Raw genomic sequence first — 22,632 nt, 5'->3', positions numbered from 1 at the left:
TTTTTTTGGAGGATATCGTCTTGGTTCTGTTTGGGATAGCACGATCCATGCACTTGTGTAAGTGCTTATAAAGTGCAATTGTGTAGGATTCAGTAGTCGTAACTGTACTGTCCATCTGCATGGATATCATGAAGTTCACCACTTCTGTCTTACGAAGCATGAAGTTGGCTTTGGAGAACTTTTTTACCATGGTTTCCTCAAAGGGGGATGGGGGCAGGATGTGGATATCTAGGGTAATTAGCTTACGATCGGATCAGACCAATGAGGCGTTGACTTCAGGTGTGGAACACCGGTCACTCGTGTTGGTAATGACTAGATCTAGGATATTGTTGCCCCTGGTGGGGGTGTGGATATGTTGATCTAGGGCATTGGAGTTTATGAATTCCAGAAAGTGTTGAGCGAAGGAGTTGGTACATGAGTAGTTTTCCCAGTTAATGGTGGGGTAGTTGAAATCGCCCTAATATTTTCCAGTACATCAAGAAAATGGTGGGGGATCTGTAGCAAGCTACAATTTGGATTGCAGTTTTGCCCAGAGTTGGTTGCACTTGGATAACCTCGGTTGCATTATGTTGAGCAACCAGCCTGGAGGTCACCTCCGCCGTTGGTGTTCCGGTCCAGGTTACATGGCCGAAAAGTGTGGTATGAGTTATAGCCTGGTAGTGCAGGGGTGCTCTCTGGAGCCTTAAACCAGGTCTCAGTCAATGCACAGATATCGATGTTCTCCATTTTAAGGAGTGCCTCAAGTGAGTGCAATTTGAGATTTAGACTTCTAGCATTGAGTAGCATCACCCTCAGTTTTTGCTTGTTTGTTCCTTGCCTAAAAAAGGCACTATAGGGGCGGCAAGAACCTTAGCCAGTATCCGGAATCCCAGGGATGACAGGTGCAGGCTATCTCTGGCAAAGCATCATGGTCTGTCGACCATGTCATCCCAGGCAGACATATACTGGATGCTAGATCCCTTTAGAATGACACCAGAAGCTTAGCCAATTGCTGACGTCAGTCATTTTGTCCTTGTACTGTGGCATCATTCTGGGTGATGGCAGAAAGCTATTCAGGGCTAGGGTCATACCTGCCTGGGCTACAAGATCGGAGAGCTCTTCCATGTCTCTTTTCATGTAGTCCAGGAAGGTACGTCTAGGTTGTTCACACCAACATGGACAATGACAGAGACATATTTGCACTTGTTGTGGAGTGACCTGAGTGCGTGGGTTATGTGGCAGATCCTGGCACCTGACAGGCAGCTGACAGTAACTTTCTCCTTGTTTAGCCTGGTGAGTGGGACATCAGTGTGCCTGACTATAGAGTCACCTATGACTAGTGTATTGGGTATGTTGTTTTGCCTTATTGGCTGTGGTTGAGTGGCACACTGAGTCTGCAGGCTATGTGTCATTTGGGTTGTGTTGGGGGGGGGGTGGAGGTTGTTTGCATTTCTGCTTTGGAGGTCTCTGTTGCTTGAGTAGATTACTATTGAAAGCCTCCGCAAATGTTTTTGTGTTTCTATGTATGGATTTTGGTGGTGTAGATTTAGTGAGACTGTGTGATGAGTGTGGTTTGGTGCAAGTGTTTACCTTCTCCTCTTGACTGTCAAGTTCAGTCTTGATTGGAGAGAGCTTTACCTCCAGTTTGGCTAGATAAGTGCGTCTCTCACAGGTTGTAGTGTTGGGTGGTAGGAGGAGAGGGTTGTCTGTGTACATGAGACAATTTCTATTTTATCTTAGTCTGGGAACCTTAGTCTTTAGTATCACTCAACAGTGACAGAATTGAGAATTACTATAGGATCTGCGCCTGATTTATTGCATTTCTACTGCATTTGTTTTTCTGCTTCCATTTTACTTGGTCTGGGGAACTTAGTCTAGTGTTGTATCACTCGCAATAGTGAAACCATTGTGAAATACTGCAGTATCTGAGTCTTATTTATTACATTTCTACTGCATTTTTTCTATTTGTATTGTAACAGTGACATAATTGTGAATTGCTACGTTATATATATATATAAATATATATATATATATATATATATATATATATATATATATATATATATATATATATAAATACACACACTTATACTGCATTTTTCTGATTACTGATTGGATTCCTCTCTAACTCATCTCCTATAACCTGTGCTGAGCTGTGCTGCAGTGGTTTGCAGTGCCCTGTATAGAAGCAGGCACCTAGAGTTATTTTCCCTGTAAAGCTTCCTCTGCTAGTTTTTGTAATATCTAGCTGAATGCAGAGCAGCTAGTTTGCCTGCTGATAATTTTTACCTCAAGAGTGCCATTTTAGATCAATCCTAGACCTCTCCTCCCAGCCCAACAACTCTAAACTGTGAATGCACCACCCCTCACTGATAACAAAAAAGAGGATCCACAGCTGTGGATGTGGACTTTCCTACTGTAGCCAGCCTGGTGGAAATGGGCATCTCGAGACAATGAAGCAATTGTCTCATGTTTATGGACAACACCTTACTCTTAAGCAGACTGACACAGCATGCAACAGATATAATTACACTATGTCTCTGGAGGCAAAGCTCTTATATACAGACACTGTTATCTCCAATCAGGTTGCGAGTAATGCACACACTGAATCTACCCAAATTTCAAAGGCCTCCCATATGCTGCCTCAGTAACCTCCCAAACACTCTACAAAGACAACATTCCCAAGGACACATGCAACCACATCTCACAATGTCTCAACCTCTAAGCCCTTAAGGCAAACTGCCACAAAGCCCAATGGTCTCTGGAGACTCAATTGTGAGATACACTAATGCCCTACTTACCAGGGTGAGCAAGGAGACAGTCATGGTCAGTTGCCTTTAGGGGCAAATATCCACCAGCTCACAAATGCACTCAGGATACTGAACCACAAGTAACAGTATAACCAGATACATACCTCCCTGGACTATATGATGGAGCTTTCAGCTTGTGTGTCCCAGGCAGGCATAAGCCTAGCATTGAGTAACATTCTACCTTCTCCAAGGATGATTCCAAAATATAAATAGAAGATGATTCTCTTTAAAAACTGGCTTAGTTACTGGTTTCATTGTATCAGCTTGGGAGGACATGATCAACAGACCACTTTGCTTTACCAGGAACAGTCTGCACCTGTCCTCACTCGGGTTTTGGATATTGGCCAATAAATTATCCACCCCTACAGTACCTTTCTAAGGCAAGGACAATCTGATGAACCTCCCAACAGTTAGCTTCATGCATGATAAACTAAAGGTGCTAGTGCTCAATATTAGGAGTCTCAGCTACAGGCTCCACTCTCTAGAAACACTCTTCACTCTGGAGAGTGTTGACATCTGTGCAATTACTGAGACATGGTTTGAAGCCATGGAATGTACCTTGGCAGTATAAGGCTCTGGGGACTTATCAGGTCCACCAAAGACAACATCAAAGAAAAAAAAATTGCTTCCCAGGCTAAGGATATCCATAAGGCATTTTTAGTTATATATGCAGCCTTAAAGGGAACACCCAACAGTGTGCTGAACTAATACTAAACAGAACTTCCTATACTGAACTGGGAGATACAGCAGATTTGCTGGCCACTACATTTAGCTCCAATTTCAACTCACCATCGCCCTCTATCACCCACATTCTCCCCCCCAGGAAATAACCTCTACCATTTCTCCCCCAACTATCACTAAAGAACAGGGCTTCACTACACTTTCCAGAGCTAAAAACACTGTGTCATTGGCTCCTGGTAATATCTTAGGATGCCTCCTAAATACCTTGAAGCATGATCTGTCAGGCCCACTAGAATCTATATTCAGTCACAGCCTCCAGACAGACTTCATCCATAGGGAATGGAAGACTGTAACTGTCATCTCTCTACACAAAGATGGACCATCAACAGACCCACAGAACTACAGACCCATAAATCTGACTAGTCATAGGCAAGGCCGTGGAAAGAATTACTGTGGGACTGATAAACAAAGAAAGGAAATATTCAAACACTCCACCCATCCATATTCAGTTTCTTTAAGGGCAGGTCATGCCTACTAAACTAGGAGAACTTCTTTTAGAAGGTCAACAGAGATATGAACAAGGGCCAAATGGTACATACTGCCTACCTTGATCTGGCAAAGGCAATTGACCCAATACTTTACTTGAATATTATAGATAAACTATTTTGGCATGACTCTCTCATGTCGCCCAATGTGTAGCCAAATGGCTCACAGATAGGACACATGAAGTTAGGTTGGGGGAATCCACCTTCACAAAGAGGCCTGTTACTAGTGGTGTCCCACAGGGCTTGATACTGGGACCTCTCCTCTTTGGAATATACTTCACTGAAGTCAAGGCAAATGTAGTGGGTCTCTGGCTGAACAAATCTGGTGACAAATGCAAGCTGGGTGCAAACATTTAATCCCTCAATGATGTAGATATCCTCCAGGAAGGTCTGGCACAGACAAATAACTGATGTCAGAACCATGGCCTAGAACTCAATGCAAAAAATGCTTAATCATACCCTTTGGGAAGACTACCACCCTTGCAAATTACAACACTGATAACACTCCCCTAAGAGTGGACCCAGTGTAAGGGACTTGGAAACTCAGGTTGACAGTAATATGAACTTTGATCACCATGTGTCAATGGTAGTGAGAAAATCCTACAAGGTGCAACTTATAAGTAAGGCCATGGTGTCCAGATCTAAGAAGATCATGGTACCTCTATATTCAGCCCTCATTAGACCAGTAATCGAGAACAATGCACCCTTTGGCAAGTACCTGACCAGGCATTTGCAACAGCTGGAGTAGCCACACAGGATCCTCAATAAAAGAATACAGCGTGTAAATAATATGTCCTATGTGGACTGCCTCAATAGGATGGAATGATGCAAGTCTAGAAATGGAAATTGTCTGAATGCAAGAAAATCAAAAAGACATCAGGATCTGGGTACACAAGGTCAAGACAATATATTTCCACAAGAACAAGATTAAGATGACAGACAGACAAATATAAAAACTGGATATGAGGCTGTGCTATAACTCTGAAAACAGAAATAAACAAACTGGACAAAGAAATTAAACACAGTGGGAGACAAGATTAACAACATTGTGAAGAAACATTATATAAAAATATTGAGCATATTATGAAAACATTTTGTAGCTACATAAGATATAATAACAGTAAAGATATAAAAATGATAAACTGTGTTTAGATTCTAAAATGTATTCTCAAATACAACAGATTATAGGTATACTTACAAATTATACAAAACAGTTTGGCACCCCAAACATCCATGCAACGCAAAATCAAACAAGTATACAAACTGCGAAAAAAGCTCATGTCAAACACAAAAAATAAACACCAGAAAGAAGAAAAATGGTCTGGCTACCATGGCCATGGCCAGTATGTTAAAAGCAAGCACTTTAATGTAAAAAGGAAATAAAATTATAGTATATAAAAAATGGGATTAGTGCTTTCACGCTCTAGATGCTTCTTCAGATCGAATTTAAAACTGTCCTCTCCCAACATTTATACAAATGAAATCACATTCAAAATCTTTTTATCTAGTGAAAACCATGCTGCATAAAGCTGACCAACAAAACAAACCCCAAGATTTAATAAAATTCATGTAGGCACTGTTTGGAAAGTACACCGAATGTTACCCCCTCAGCAGCACACCATGCATATTAATGATGGCACGCTGTCAAGGGAGAGCCGAAAAACACGGTTATTGAATCAGTGTGGGAGTGGTGTAGTGCCAACAGTGTCTGCAGCTGTGTAAGAGACTCCCGGCACTGTCCTATTGTTTTATTTATTTATTTAAAAAAAGCATATTTGCGAGTGTGGCATGGAGTGCAGCAATGCTAAGCAGCACCCACAGACAAGATAGTAGACACCTGCCAGACATCTAAAAATAGAAACCGGATGTAATTAATTATTTATTTAAATGTCATGTTCAAGTGCAGCTGAGCGTGTTTGCGTGGTGCGGTGCTCAGCACTGCTAACAGGTAGCTCAGAGGCATATGTGAAGGTACAGCACAATTCCTAATATCTACGTAGCTAAATGGGTAGAGTTACAGCCTCATGTGCAGTAGATCCAGGGTGTGAATACATAGAAGGATAAGTATTCAGTTTTGACATACAAATTATGCAGATTACTTTAAATTATGGTCCGTTGTGCTCTGCTAAACTCTGATGAGATTTGGTAAGACCTGCTAAGTACTGCATAAACACGGCAACGGCTGCCAATGTTTATGCACTGCTTGGCTCTTCTTGGCTGGTTTGAGCACTGCTAAGCATACGGTTCTACGTGTTTTTGCATTGCTCAGCTCAGCTGCGCTGGTTTACGAGGTACTAAGAGACATGAAGCTTTTTTAAATGTAGCCCAATGACGTGTAAGGGTGGGAAAACAGTCTATATTAAGCCCAATAGGTGGGAATACAGCAGAATCCATTGGAGTTCTTTCTCTGATGGTTACTATGGCTGGTATTGGTGAAGGTGTGCGGTATGGTGACCAGCGCTGGGACATTCTGGAGTCCAGGTTCATGGTTGGACTCCTAGTTAAAAATCATGAAGACCAGCTGCTGCATGGAGGTTTCCAAGGCTCGAAGTGTAAGGTCAAGGCCTGGGACTGGCTAGGCAGAGAACTCACCAGTGTTACTGGTATCACCCGCACAGTTGAACAGTGTCGTCACTACCATGATGACCTGAAACGTCGAAAGAGGGGACCCTTGGACACCAGAAGCTCAGGTAGGGAATGCCCCACAAGTATGTAAGTAATTTTATCTCTGTTTTAACAATATGTAATCTGAATGTCTGCAAATCAGGTAGGCATAAAGGTGTGCCTTTCTCCCAACAGTTGCAGCTGAGAGGGCTTGCAATGTCGACTTGCAAGCAGGGCACCTGGCCAGGTTGCACCGTGAGTGCAGTGAGTACAGATGTATTACGCTAACTGTAGTCAAATAAGCAAGAAAGAATAAAGCATTAACTGCATTAAAGTATATACAATAAAATTTGTAGTGCCATAAATGAGGAATTAGAGCTGTATTGCAATAAATGAACAATGTCAACTGTAGTGCAATAAAAACATGAAACAATATCAGTAACTGCGTTAATGTATGTACAATAAAGTCTGCAGAGCAAAAAATGTGGAATTAGAACTGTATTGCAAGAAATGAATAATGCCAACTTTTGTGCAATAAAACCTGAAACAATACCAATAACACCAAGAAAAATGGTGAGAAAAAGGATTGTCTTGTTGTAACCATTGCAGTAGAGATTTATGCATTCTGGCTGTAAGGTAAGGTGCTGCAGTCAAATATAACACTGTCATAGTTGTAGAATGCAAATCTAATGGATGCAAACTGCATGGTTAACTCATACAGTATTGTTCAAAACTGTCTCTAGGCCAATATTGTTCACATAATGTTCTGTCATCCACAGACATCAGGTAATAAAAGTAAATGAGTGAGGTAGCCCACTCCATGAGCTGATATTGTTTGTTGACTTCACAGATATTTCAAACCACTAACAATAAATTGTGTACAACAGCATTCTTTATACTGATACATAGCTTACCTACTATCTGAGTTATGCTTATATTTTATGCATGCGTGTTCTACTGTCATTGCAGTCTAGTATAATACTGTAGTAGTACTACCAGGTCATATTTTCGATCCAATTGAGCTCTAGGCAAATATCAGTCAGTCAGTAATTAGCAGTGACTCAGTAGTTCAGTTTGTTAAATGCTGTGTATATAGTACATTTTGCCACACACAGACCAGGGCTCGAATCCAATGTTATGTAACATTAAATATTACGGTAGCAGTCATGTAATGTTTACAAATTCTCTTTCTCCACAGGAACTACAGGTAAATGGGTGAGGTAGCCCATATTATGAGTAGATAATTGTGTGTTTAGATGTCACAGACTGTTAAAATCAGTAGCAAGAACGTGAAAATACAGCAATGCACAGTTAGAAATAAAATGTGAAATCCTGGTATGGCTGTATGCCTGGAGTGTCTGTTAAAAGTTGCTGCAGTCAGTTAATACATTCCATGCAGATGTCCCCTGCAGTCACTGCTACTGGGTTCTATTCCCATGCCTGCCACCAAGGCATGACTGCTGTTTAGTTGCTGTATGGTATACAGGGGGTCTAGATTAGATGAACGGAAGCTTAAAATGTTGAGTACAACATGCTCAACAGCTTTTAACTGAACGTTCATCTAAGCGAAACCCCCAGAATGTCAAAACAAGGAGTTTCGAAAAGTTATAGTTAGCCAGCCATCAGGAAGCCAATGGCTGAAGGCTACAATGTACTATACACAATTAAAACCTCCCCCGAAAACAATCGACAAACAAAATAAAGTGAAGGGCTTAGCCCACCACACCCCTCAACGTGGCAGACTGTGCCCCCCAGACCCCCCATTTAAATATACCAACTCTGAGATCGCACCACAGTGGAGGACTGTCATAACATTAAACAGGGTGAACATCGAGACCGCACCACAGTGGAATACTGTAAGAACAGCGAAACAGGGTGAACATTCTGACGTCAGATAACTCTAACTTTTTGAAACTGCTTGTTTCGACATTCTTGGGTTTTGCTTAGATGAACATTCGCTTAAAAGCTGTCGAGGATGTTGTACTCAACATTTTAAACATTTGTTCATCTAATATGTCTCTCAAGTGTCACAATTTCATGTTACGTAATTAGTAGTGTGTAATCCGTCTGTCACAGGACTACCATTGAAATGATTACCTAGATTGTAAAGTATGACCAGATCAGGCCACAGAACACCTTGGTAGTTACATAGGTCCACCTGATGTGCAAGTGTTCTGTGTAGTTGCGTACCTGCAGCTGTTACTGCTTGGCCCACAGTGTTTCATGCGAATAGCTTGAGAGGCATGTATGTGCTTCATCAGCTATAGGAAACTTGTAGTCACTGTACACATAAACAAAATACAGGCCCGTAGAGTAGATAGTATTACTGTTGTCAAAGAAATAATTGGAAATATTACTAATGGACTGTTATTCTCTCCCTCCTCACCCTTTATCTTCATTTATTTCCTATTGTTATTCATTGGTTATGGTTTACTATTAACATATGTTGTTACATTAAATGTATTTTGGGACATATGTTTTATTATTGTTTTGATTTATAATGGTTGCATATTAACATATCTTTTTATTTTATTTATTTATTTAACATTTGTTAACCAGGAAAGTCCGACTTGGATTGAAGCCAATTTTCAGCAGAGGCTCGGGGAGAAATGCTCCAGACACGTCTTTGTAATATCACAATCTGAAGTAGTTTACTTCATTTGGTCTTCAACCTGTGGGAATACAGATCGATATGGGATCCAAGCCGGCAAAGATTACTAGCATCAGCTCCGAGCTCCAGACTTCTCTGCTTTCCCATAATACACTTCCACTGCCTTCCATCCCGAGATCTCGTTTGCCGTGATTTGCAAAACATCATGTCTCTAGAGCTTCAGTTAGCAGAGTGATTCTGACTGTAAGTTTGTCTAAAATTTCTGTTACTTTTAGCCATTTTAGTTTAGTATAGGTACCCTTTCTCCCCTCCCATTGCTTTGGCATCGAGTGTAGGCTTGTAACTGAGTTAGTTTAGAGTAGTTTGTCTGTGGTACCCCCCCTCCCTTAGTCAGTCCAGTGTGGTGAGAGTGTGTGTGTGTGTGTGTGTGTGTGTGTGTGTGTGTGTGTGTGTGTGTGTGTGTGTGTGTGTGTGTGTGTGTGTGTTATTAGCCTAAAGAAACAAAGTTTTGTCGGTCTCTTTTTTAAGGCTACTTCCCTTATACTATGGCTGAAAAGCTTATCTTTAAGTGCTGCACAGAGTGTGGCCATAAGTTTTCCCCAGCGGACGGCCACACTCTGTGTGTGTTGTGCTCAGATGTGTTCCACTTTAATGTGGATTGCTCCATTTGTGCGGGTTTCCATCCCCGAGCTTTGAAGGACAGACAGGCCAAGTTAGCCCTCAAAGGTCTTCTGCCTGCCACTGAACCTCCTTCCTCATCTTTGGCTTCAGTCACAGTGGCTGCTGTGACTGCCTCTCCCGCTTCTCTTCCTCTGGCCTCCCTTCCCTCCCAGGCTGGGACTCAAACTCCTGGATCTAAGCCTGTGGTAGTAGAGGAGAGGAGAGGTACAGAGCAGGAGAGAGAGTCGAAAATGAAGGAAAAGGGAAGAGGTCCCAGATTTTTCATCCCCGAGCAAGTCTGCATAGATCCGTGACTCCCCTCGGCTCCGGTCTCCAATGTTCTCCCTGGAGCCAGAGGAGGCATGTTCAGTCTCCTGGGCCTCAGTTCCCCGACCGGCCAGGTTGGAGCCGTGGCCTCGTCATGATTGACCCTTTCTTTATCGGACATGGATCTGGATAGGATGATGAGGCACTTTATCCGTACAAAGATCCAGATGGGGGGGGGGTCTTGCCAGCCCCCCCTCCCTCAGGAGGAGTGAGCTCGCTTCCCTTTTTTCAGTCCATTTCTCCTTCCCCAATCCGACCTTTGGCTTTGGAGTTCTTGGATCTGAGGTTGGCCTTGGTCAGGGGGTCGGCACCGACGGTCCTTGCTTAGATGCCGACAGCTGCCTTGAGCATTTCTGATCTGACCAGTTCGGATCTGAGCTGCTCTCGGAGCTGAAGCCTGGATGCTGGATCCAAGGGAGTGAACCTTTTCCAATGGCTCTGACGTTGTCTGGCCAGGTTCCCTCCCTCAGAGCTCCGTCCACTTCGGGTCCAGCTCCAATTCTTGCATCGGATCTGGGGAGACCAGCCTCATTAGCTTCCCAGGAGGTCCGCTCTCCTTCAGCGTTCGATGTGATAGAATGGGGGAGGTTTTCGGCAGGGGCCCATCTATGTCTTGGGTGTCCCCTCCCACAGACCCTTTAGTGGATTTGATCACCTCGCGGGTGTGGAAGGAACCAGATACATTGGAGCCGATCTCCAAGTGCCTGATAAGGTTTTAAGTCCCCCTATTGACAAGTCTTCCTGGAACAAGGGCTCCCACAGTGGGCTCCATGGTGGTAGCAGCAGCCACAAAGAGGGAACTATCTCAGGAAAGTTAATACGATTCTTCTTTTTGATCTCAGGAAAGTTCCTCAGTCCACCCTACTGACCGAGAGTCATGGATGATGGACCGCCTAGGGAAGCGGATGTATGCTTCAGCTACCTTTTCAATAAGGGAGTTGAACTACTTGGCCCATGTCACGAGACTCCAATGCGACCTAGTGAAGGAGCTGGAGGAGTCTCCATCCAAGTCCATGTCGCAGGAGGACAAGGCTTCGTTCTCTGCAAAAATGGCCACCCTGAGAGCAGTATCAAATATGTCCATGCGACTCCTATCCCATGCGACAGAAGGAGGGTTAGGCTGGCTGGGTCCGGCATGTCCATGAGGCGTAACGCCTGGTTCAGGTTGTGCCAATTTACCAAACCCTTTAAGGCGTCCTTTGCCAATGCCCCTTATGACGGCTTGACTCTTTTCGGTAAGACTATCAAGGAGACACTAGTCCAGAGTGAGAAGGACAGGAAGACACCTTCTGCCATCAGGATCCACTTCTCTAACCCTCAAAGGTCTTTTACCCAGAACCAGTGAGGGCAAAAGAAGATGTGGTTCTGGAAGTCTCAGTATTCCCGGGACACTTAGGGCTCTTCTTCCTCTAGAGGCAGAGAGGGACAGAATGGACGCTGGCCCAGAGGCCGAGGGGGTCTGTGGAACTTTGAGTCTCGAGAACTATTCTCAGACAGACCCAGGCAGCAGCTGCTGTACTCTGGAGGCAGTCGGGGGACGATCGTCCTTGCACCCAGCAGCATGGGAGTCCATAACAATGGACTGCTGGGTGCTTCAAATCATATCCAGAGGATATTCTATCCCCTTCGTGGGTTCCCCCTTATCTCCCAAACACGTCCCGGACATTCCACCCACATAAAGTGAGGCAGCAGCACAGGAAATTTCCAAGCTGCTAGGAAAATGAGCCATCAAAACCATCCCCCAGATCAGTCCGGATTGGGCTTCTACTCCAGGTTCTTTTTGGTGCTAAAGAAAATGGGGGACTTAAGGCCTATTCTGGACCTCTCTACCCTGAACCTGTCAATTGCTAAAGAAAAGTTCTGGATGGTCACACTACAGTCCATCATGCTGTACCTGCAAGACAGCGACTGGATGTGCTCATTAGATCTCCAGGATGCTTACTATCACATAAAAATGCACAGAAGCTCCAGGAGGTTCCTCCGCTTCCAGCTAGGGGTCAGTCATTATCAATTTCAAGCCCTACCCTTTGGTCTCACAACAGCCCCCAGGGTGTTTACCAAAGTGATGGCAGTTGTAGCAGCTCACCTGAGACTTCAGGGGATTCAGGTCTATTTGTACCTGGACGATAGGCTCCTCACTGTTCCCACCAGGCATCTACTTTCCCAAACCAGGGACTACTTTCTGACTCTTGCCCTGGGCTTTGGTGTCTCAATCAACACATCCAAATCTCTACTACAGCCCGTACAGGTGACAGACTACATTGGTGCCAGGATAGACACACTCCAGGGCAAAGTGTTCCTGACCTCGGACAGAGTTCCAAACCTCAGGATGCATGTCTCCCTAATTTACTGTTCTCACCTCCCAACAGCAGAATCAGTGTTGAGGCCCTAGGCTTGATGGCAGTGACCATAACTCTTCTTCCAAGTGCTCGAATACACATACGGACTCTAGTGGTTCAGTTGGATTTACGGCTAACCTATCCTATCAACCTAAGTCAAATGTGTTGGTCATCCCTCATATGGTGGATGAACTCTCCAGACATTTTGGAGGGACTACCCTTTGTTCCAGCCCCAGCCCAAACCACAGTGACCACGATGCCTCCCAACTCGGGTGGTGGGGCATTGTTCAGGCAGGACAGTTCAAGCCCTGTAGTCCTCCACAGAGACCAGCTTGCACATCAATGTCCTAGCGATCAGGGTGGTGGTTCTAGCATTGCCTCATGCCTTTCTTCCTCTGGGGACGATTGCCATTCAATCAGACATGTCAGTAGTCTGCTATATCAACACACAGGGAGGGACCAGATCTTATCTCCTTTGTCGCGATGCCATGAGAGTGTGGGAATGGGTGAGCTCCACTGGTCACTTTCTCATCACAATGCACATTCTGGGACAGTCCAACATTCTAGCGGACAGGCTAAGTCGGACCATTCTGATGCCTTACGAGTGGTTTCTGAATCTATCAGTAGCGGAACAGATCTTCAGTGAGTGGACTAAACCTTGTTGCGATCTCTTCTCATCTCCTTCCAATGCGAAGTGCAGCAGGTTTTTTGCTCTGAACCCCCCCCCCCGCTGGGGGAGTCCCCCAGAGAAGCTCTAGTTCATGCTTGGCCTCCCAGTCTTCTGTATGCTTACCCACCAGTTCCTCTCATCCTGAGGTTTCTACAGAAAGCTTTTCGACTGGGGAGCAAGTGATTCTCATTGCCCCATTCTGGCCTCACCAGGTTTGGTTCCCTTTTCTTTGGTCTCACCTTCTGGCTCCATCTTGGATCCTAGATCCCATTCAGGATCTGATCTCACACCCATCGGGGGATGCCTCATCCGAGTCTGGACAGCCTGAAGCTCACGGCTTGGCTGCTCCAGTTCCTGTAATTGCTAGGACTCTCGGATTTTCCTCCTCAGTTAAGTCTATTTTGGTGGCTATTCATAAGTCTTCAACCAGAAAGGTTTACAGCAGCAAGTGGAAACGTTTTTCTTTCTGTGCTTTTCAGAGGAGTTTAGACCCTTTCATGGCTCCTATTTCCACCATTCTTGATTTTCTAGCTGATATTTTCCAGCATGGTGCTAGTTCCTCTACTGTCAAAGTTCAGTTGGCTGTCATTTCTCATTTTCATGTGGGCGAGAATTCTGCATCCTTGGCATCTTCTAGACTGTGTAAAGCCTTTATTAAAGGCACTTTTTTGCTATGCCCTCCGGTCAAAGATCCTGTCCCCCCGTAGGACCTTACTATGGTTCTCCAAGCTCTGGTCACCCCGCCTTTTGAGCCTGCCGCTACTGCAGATCTAAAATTTCTATTGTGTAAAACAGCCTTTCTGGTCGCTATTACCTCTGCTAGAAGGGTTTTGGAATTACAGGCCTTGTCCATAAAATTTCCATTCATAATTTTTCATAAAGATAGAGTTTCCCTTCGAACCGACCCATCTTTTCTTCCTAAGGTGGCATCACCAGTCAGTATCAATCAGACTATAAATTTGACTGTGTTCTTTCCCAATTTTACCAACAGGATGGAATACAAACTACACATGTTGGATGTTCACAGACAATTACAATTCTACTTACACAGGACAAAAAATTTTCGTAAACCTGATCAATTGTTTGCTTCATTCTATAGACCCTTTTTGGGCAAACCTATTGGCAAGGTCACTATAGCTAAGTGGATTTCTTCATGCATCCTGCAGGTCTATAAGGACAAAGGCATGTCTCATCCAGGTCAGGTTAAAGCTCATTCCACTAGGTCCATGGCTACATCTGCAGCTTTCTGGTCTATGGTATATTTGAATGACATTTGCTCTGCAGCTACTTGGTCCTCATCTCATATGTTTATTTCCCATTTCAAAATGGATTTGACATCTAAAAGGAGAGCATCCTTTGGCTCTGTGGTGCTCCGGAATATCCTTCCATGAGGGCCTGCCAGGAGTTTAGTAGCTGGAGACTCTGTCCCACAGGCTGAAGACGAAATGAAGTAAACTACTTCAGATAAAGAAGTTATGTACTCACCATAACTTTTCATCTGAGTAGTTGTACTTCATTTGTCTTCAACCATCCCTCCCTCCTTCCCCTGGACCTTTGGCACATGTTCAGCCTCCGGGCTCCAGTATAGGTCACAAGTATGTTATCAGTTCAGGTTATAAGTATAGTTTCAGCAAACTCGATCTGGGGATGGAAGGCAGTGGAGGTGTATTATGGGTAAGGGAAGGAGTCTGGATCTCGGAGCTGATGCTAGTAATCTGTGTGTCTAATCAACTTACCTTTCACAGGCTAAGAAATTCTTATTTAACTTTAAAAAAAAAAAAAAAAAAAAAAAAAAAAAAAATAAAACAACTCGGTCATTTGAAGGGAAGTTTGTTCAGTGGTTCAATGCCCTGTGAAAAAAGTAATTTCAGAGAGAGTTTTCGACAAAAGAGTCTAAGATCTACAAGGGTTTCCGTAAGGGTTGCTGTTCAGGCAGGGACAAAATTAAGTCCTCTGTTTAGAAGGCTCGTAGAATCATTATCCAGCACAAAGTCAGAATAGTTGAACACCAAATCAGTCACTGCCTTGGTTTCCTGCTGTTCATCGATCTGTCCCCGGAAAATTTCCGTTTCCGTCGCTCTCTGCTATCGGATCGTTCTGTCATTTGGAAAGTAGACTTCTTCTTGTAGGGCAAAAAAGGAGGGTTCTTTGGTGTAATCACTTTGGGAATAGCTCCTAAAGTAGAAGCAGATTGTCCACCGAAATATGCCTGCTGATTTGGTGGAGGTGTATTATCTGAAGCTGATATCATTTCATTTTGTATTCTATATGGCAGTTCTACAGCAGGTTCAGCATGTTCTGAACTAGAAGTCTGAGAAAAGACATTGAGTGGAATAGATGTAGATTTCGTGCCAGCTGCCACTGTTGATCTGTTTTGTTCAACTGAATCAGTTCTGTTATGATGGGTGGTATCATGTATTACATGTGAAGACCCAGATTGTTCATGAAATCTTGGCCAAACAAAGACTTGGCCTGTTTGAAAATCATTATAGTCCCTAGCCAGCTTCCGTTGCTTTATGATTTTAAGTCTATTGCTATAGGCACTAACTTGAATGCACACGGTATTTAGTTTATTTTGACAGAACTCTGTAGTAAATCTTTCCATAATGTCTCTATAAGTATCATTGACTTTCTTTCGTAGTTCACTCTCTAATGGAGCAAAATATCTTAATAGCAACTTTATATAATTGAAGCCTAATTCAATGTTTAAGTCCTGCCACTGTTTTAGCAGGTCAGGATGAGAATCCCCATAGGTAGGCATGCAGAAAACCCGCATGCCTCTGGGGATAACCTGGAAATGCTGGCAGACTTCCAGGTGCAGTCTCTGCCATACATAGCGCTGAAGTAAATATAAGTCATCAGTAAAAGTTTTCAAAGATACATTAAATCCAGTTAAACTCTCACTCACATTTGCTGTTGCAATATCTGTGTTGTTGGAAAAGTCCAGAGACAATAAAGGGTTTAAGTCTTGACATAAGATGTTGTTCCATAGGTTCGTCGTTTCCCTCGGCTCCAGACCACTGGTAGGAATAGCTGCTATGTTATCCATCGTGTGTAACGAGTTGCCACAAAGCAGAAATAAAATGATGAAGAAAGAAGCAACAAAATCACCAAAAGTAACTCTTGTCAAGTGGCAGCACAAATACAAAAAACGGAACAAGAGTTACCAACCACGATGTTCTAGATAAGCTGTATGACAAAGTTCAGTCAAAATCCATAGGCTCCAAAAAAGGCTTTATTTAAATCCAAGAAAGAATAAGCGCTTTCGCGTAGTGCAAAGCTACGCTTCATCAGATTACATTCAAACTGAAAAGAAACTGACTTTTTATATTGCTCAGAGCGGGAAAATTAATCTCTATGGTGATAAAACATTCCTAATTAGTGAAGGTAATTACTCTGAATACATCAATCATTTACTCCAGTGACCGTTTCAAGTTTAAAGTAGCAGACATTATATTCTAAAATTCATCATTAAAAGCACATTTCAGCAGTATTAAAAACACATAAGTTCTGACTTCTCAAGAGATCTTGAATCTTAAGAGCCAGAAACTAAAAACGTAGAATTACAAAATTACAAAATTAAAAACATTATGTGTGCTTAACTTCTAATCATTAGGATGTTCCGTAGAGCATTCAAAGTAACTCACGGTTCATTCCAAGATCGTACATTTCAGAGTGTAAACAATGACGAGGGATCGTAACATCAAATAACAGGGAAGTTCAAGAATTCTATGAACTACAGCATAAATAGAATCATTTTCATGTCCCAAAGTCATAAATAAAATAGGTAGTTTCCTTCGACTGAGGATCAGAAGTTATTCAAAGACTTTTTATATTCTCGTATTCCGCTATGGAAAACAGTATAGCGTGATGATGTCATGTGAACGACGCAAGGGGCGTCAGTTTAAGTACTGTTGCAAAATATAAGTTAAATAATAATATTTAGCAGCAAGACGTTCATCTAAAATAGGAAGCTATGGAGTTATATATCAAAGTGCATAATAGTACAATACTATAGTTAAAGCTTTTACAATTAAAGCAATATAGTTAAAATTAACTGAAAAATATATACATAAAGTGTTGCTGCATGTTATAACTATGTAACTAGATATAGTTCATCTAACAGAATACTGTTGTTAATGTGCATTAGTGTAAAGCCCAAAATACAATGACATTTAGAAATATATATATGAATCATAAGGTATAATATATATATTTACAATGAATAAGGCAGAGCCATACATAACGTCAAACATAGCCATACTGCTGTATATAATCTGGTTGCATATTAACATATCTTTTTATTTTATTTATTTATTTAACATTTGTTAACCAGGAAAGTCCAACTTGGATTGAAGCCAATTTTCAGCAGAGGCTCGGGGAGAAATGCTCCAGACACATCTTTGTAATATCACAATCTGAAGTAGTTTACTTCATTTGGTCTTCAACCTGTGGGAATACAGATCCATATGGGATCCAAGCCGGCAAAGATTACTAGCATCAGCTCCGAGCTCCAGACTCCTCTGCTTTCCCATAATACACTTCCACTGCCTTCCATCCCGAGATCTCGTTTGCCGTGATTTGTAAAACATCATGTCTCTAGAGCTTCAGCTAGCAGAGTGATTCTGACTGTACGTTTGTCTAAAATTTCTGTTACTTTTAGCCATTTTAGTTTAGTATAGGTACCCTTTCTCCCCTCTCATTGCTTTGGCATCGAGTGTAGGTTTGTAATTGAGTTAGTTCAGAGTAGTTTGTCTGTGGTGCCCCCCCTCCCTTAGTCAGTCCAGTGTGGTGAGTGTGTGTGTTATTAGCCTAAAGAAACAAAGTTTTGTCGGTCTCTTTTTTAAGGCTACTTCCCTTATAGTATGGCTGAAAAGCTTATCTTTAAGTGCTGCACAGAGTGTGGCCATAAGTTTTTCCCAGCGGACGGCCACACTCTGTGTGTGTTGTGCTCAGATGTGTTCCACTTTAATGTGGATTGCTCCATTTGTGCGGGTTTCCATCCCCGAGCTTTGAAGGACAGACAGGCCAAGTTAGCCCTCAAAGGTCTTCTGCCTGCCACTGAACCTCCTTCCTCATCTTTGGCTTCAGTCACAGTGGCTGCTGTGACTGCCTCTCCCGCTTCTCTTCCTCTGGCCTCCCTTCCCTCCCAGGCTGGGGCTCAAACTCCTGGATCTAAGCCTGTGGTAGTAGAGGAGAGGAGAGGTACAGAGCAGGAGAGAGAGTCGAAAATGAAGGAAAATAGGAAGAGGTCCCAGATTTTTCATCCCCGAGCAAGTCTGCATAGATCCGTGACTCCCCTCGGCTCCGGTCTCCAATGTTCTCCCTGGAGCCGGTGGAGGCATGTTCAGTCTCCTGGGCCTCGGTTCCCCGACCGGCCAGGTTGGAGCCGTGGCCTCGTCATGATTGACCCTTTCTTTATCGGACATGGATCTGGATAGGATGATGAGGCGCTTTATCCGTACAAAGATCCAGATGGGGGGGGGGGGGTCTTGCCAGCCCTCCCTCCCTCAGGAGGAGTGAGCTCGCTTCCCTTTTTTCAGTCCATTTCTCCTTTCCCAATCCGACCTTTGGCTTTGGAGTTCTTGGATCTGAGGTTGGCCTTGGTCAGGGGGTCGGCACCGACGGTCCTTGCTTAGATGCCGACAGCTGCCTTGAGCATCTCTGATCTGACCAGTTCGGATCTGAGCTGCTCTCGGAGCTGAAGCCTGGATGCTGGATCCAAGGGAGTGGAACCTTTTCCAATGGCTCTGACGTTGTCAGGCCAGGTTCCCTCCCTCAGAGCTCTGGCCACTTCGGGTCCAGCTCCAATTCTTGCATCGGATCTGGGGAGACCAGCCTCATTAGCTTCCCAGGAGGTCCGCTCTCCTTCAGCGTTCGATGTGATAGAATGGGGGAGGTTTTCGGCAGGGGCCCATCTATGTCTTGGGTGTCCCCTCCCGCAGACCCTTTAGTGGATTTGATCACCTCGCGGGTGTGGAAGGAACCAGATACATTGGAGCCGATCTCCAAGTGCCTGATAAGGTTTTAAGTCCCCCTATTGACAAGTCTTCCTGGAACAAGGGCTCCCACAGTGGGCTCCATGGTGGTAGCAGCAGCCACAAAGAGGGAACTATCTCAGGAAAGTTAATACAATTCTTCTTTTTGATCTCAGGAAAGTTCCTCAGTCCACCCTCCTGACCGAGAGTCATGGATGATGGACCGCCTAGGGAAGCGGATGTATGCTTCAGCTACCTTTTCAATAAGGGCGTTGAACTACTTGGCCCATGTCACGAGACTCCAATGCGACCTAGTGAAGGAGCTGGAGGAGTCTCCATCCAAGTCCATGTCGCAGGAGGACAAGGCTTCGTTCTCTGCAAAAATGGCCACCCTGAGAGCAGTATCAAATATGTCCATGCGACTCCTATCCCATGCGACAGAAGGAGGGTTAGGGTGGCTGGGTCCGGCATGTCCATGAGGCGTAACGCCTGGTTCAGGTTGTGCCAATTTACCAAACCCTTTAAGGCGTCCTTTGCCAATGCCCCTTATGACGGCTTGACTCTTTTCGGTAAGACTATCAAGGAGACACTAGTCCAGAGTGAGAAGGACAGGAAGACACCGTCTGCCATCAGGATCCACTTCTCTAACCCTCAAGGGTCTTTTACCCAGAACCAGTGAGGGCAAAAGAAGATGTGGTTCTGGAAGTCTCAGTATTCCCGGGACACTTAGGGCTCTTCTTCCGCTAGAGGCAGAGAGGGACAGAATGGACGCTGGCCCAGAGGCCGAGGGGGTCTGTGGAACTTTGAGTCTCGAGAACTATTCTCAGACAGACCCAGGCAGCAGCTGCTGTACTCTGGAGGCAGTCGGGGGACGATCGTCCTTGCACCCAGCGGCATGGGAGTCCATAACAATGGACTGCTGGGTGCTTCAAATCATCTCCAGAGGATATTCTATCCCCTTCGTGGGTTCCCCCATATCTCCCAAACACGTCCCGGACATTCCACCCACATAAAGTGAGGCAGCAGCACAGGAAATTTCCAAGCTGCTAGGAAAATGAGCCATCAAAACCATCCCTCAGATCAGTCCGGATCGGGCTTCTACTCCAGGTTCTTTTTGGTGCTAAAGAAAATGGGGGACTTAAGGCCTATTCTGGACCTCTCTACCCTGAACCTGTCAATTGCCAAAGAAAAGTTCTGGATGGTCACACTACAGTCCATCATGCTGTACCTGCAAGACAGCGACTGGATGTGCTCATTAGATCTCCAGGATGCTTATAATCACATAAAAATGCACAGAAGCTCCAGGAGGTTCCTCCGCTTCCAGCTAGGGGTCAGTCATTATCAATTTCAAGCCCTACCCTTTGGTCTCACAACAGCCCCCAGGGTGTTTACCAAAGTGATGGCAGTTGTAGCAGCTCACCTGAAACTTCAGGGGATTCAGGTCTATTTGTACCTGGACGATTGGCTCCTCACTGTTCCCACCAGGCATCTACTTTCCCAAACCAGAGGCTACTTTCTGACTCTTGCCCTGAGTTTTGGTGTCTCAATCAACACATCCAAATCTCTACTACAGCCCGTACAGGTGACAGACTACATTGGTGCCAGGATAGACACACTCCAGGGCAAAGTGTTCCTGACCTCGGACAGAGTTCCAAACCTCAGGATGCATGTCTCCCTAATTTACTGTTCTCACCTCCCAACAGCAGAATCAGTGTTGAGGCCCTAGGCTTGATGGCAGTGACCATAACTCTTCTTCCAAGTGCTCGAATACACATACGGACTCTAGTGGTTCAGTTGGATTTACCGCTAACCTATCCTATCAACCTAAGTCAAATGTGTTGGTCATCCCTCATATGGTGGATGAACTCTCCAGACATTTTGGAGGGACTACCCTTTGTTCCAGCCCCAGCCCAAACCACAGTGACCACAATGCCTCCCAACTCGGGTGGTGGGGCATTGTTCAGGCAGGACAGGGCTTAGTTCAAGCCCTGTAGTCCTCCACAGAGACCAGCTTGCACATCAATGTCCTAGCGATCAGGGTGGTGGTTCTAGCATTGCCTCATGCCTTTCTTCCTCTGGGGACGATTGCCATTCAATCAGACATGTCAGTAGTCTGTTATATCAACACACAGGGAGGGACCAGATCTTATCTCTTTTGTCACGATGCCATGAGAGTGTGGGAATGGGTGAGCTCCACTGGTCACTTTCTCATCACAATGCACATTCTGGGACAGTCCAACATTCTAGCGGACAGGCTAAGTCGGACCATTCTGATGCCTTACGAGTGGTTTCTGAATCTATCAGTAGCGGAACAGATCTTCAGTGAGTGGACTAAACCTTGTTGCGATCTCTTCTCATCTCCTTCCAATGCGAAGTGCAGCAGGTTTTTTGCTCTGAACCCCCCCCCTGCTGGGGGAGTCCCCCAGAGAAGCTCTAGTTCATGCTTGGCCTCCCAGTCTTCTGTATGCTTACCCACCAGTTCCTCTCATCCTGAGGTTTCTACAGAAAGCTTTTCGACTGGGGAGCAAGTGATTCTCATTGCCCCATTCTGGCCTCACCAGGTTTGGTTCCCTTTTCTTTGGTCTCACCTTCTGGCTCCATCTTGGATCCTAGATCCCATTCAGGATCTGATCTCACACCCATCGGGGGATGCCTCATCCGAGTCTGGACAGCCTGAAGCTCACAGCTTGGCTGCTCCAGTTCCTGTAATTGCTAGGACTCTCGGACTTTCCTCCTCAGTTAAGTCTATTTTGGTGGCTGCTCATAAGTCTTCAACCAGAAAGGTTTACAGCAGCAAGTGGAAACGTTTTTCTTTCTGTGCTTCTCAGAGGAGTTTAGACCCTTTCATGGCTCCTATTTCCACCATTCTTGATTTTCTAGCTGATATTTTCCAGCATGGTGCTAGTTCCTCTACTGTCAAAGTTCAGTTGGCTGTCATTTCTCATTTTCATGTGGGTGAGAATTCTGCATCCTTGGCATCTTCTAGACTGTGTAAAGCCTTTATTAAAGGCACTTTTTTGCTATGCCCTCCGGTCAAAGATCCTGTCCCCCTGTAGGACCTTACTATGGTTCTCCAAGCTCTGGTCACCCCGCCTTTTGAGCCTGCCGCTACTGCAGATCTAAAATTTCTATTGTGTAAAACAGCCTTTCTGGTCGCTATTACCTCTGCTAGAAGGGTTTTGGAATTACAGGCCTTGTCCATAAAATTTCCATTCATAATTTTCCATAACGATAGAGTTTCCCTTCGAACCGACCCATCTTTTCTTCCTAAGGTGGCATCACCAGTCAATATCAATCAGACTATAAATTTGACTGTGTTCTTTCCCAATTTTACCAACAGGATGGAATACAAACTACACATGTTGGATGTTCACAGACAATTACAATTCTACTTACACAGGACAAAAAATTTTCGTAAACCTGATCAA

At 44.3% G+C, this 22,632-nt stretch overlaps 1 protein-coding gene across 1 annotated transcript in view; it reads right to left on the bottom strand.

Moving 5' to 3' along the window:
• The window catches only part of COQ2 (coenzyme Q2, polyprenyltransferase), a 403,478-nt gene that overhangs the window by 80,667 nt on the left and 300,179 nt on the right, over positions 1-22,632 (bottom strand). The window lies entirely within an intron of this gene.

This window comes from Protopterus annectens, chromosome 2.part0, assembly GCF_019279795.1.
Source record: "Protopterus annectens isolate FY-2018-M chromosome 2.part0, PAN1.0, whole genome shotgun sequence".
Lineage (NCBI taxonomy): Eukaryota > Metazoa > Chordata > Ceratodontiformes > Protopteridae > Protopterus > Protopterus annectens.
The sequence above is the reverse complement of the archived record's forward strand: the minus strand, read 5'-3'. Positions and strand labels throughout refer to the sequence as shown.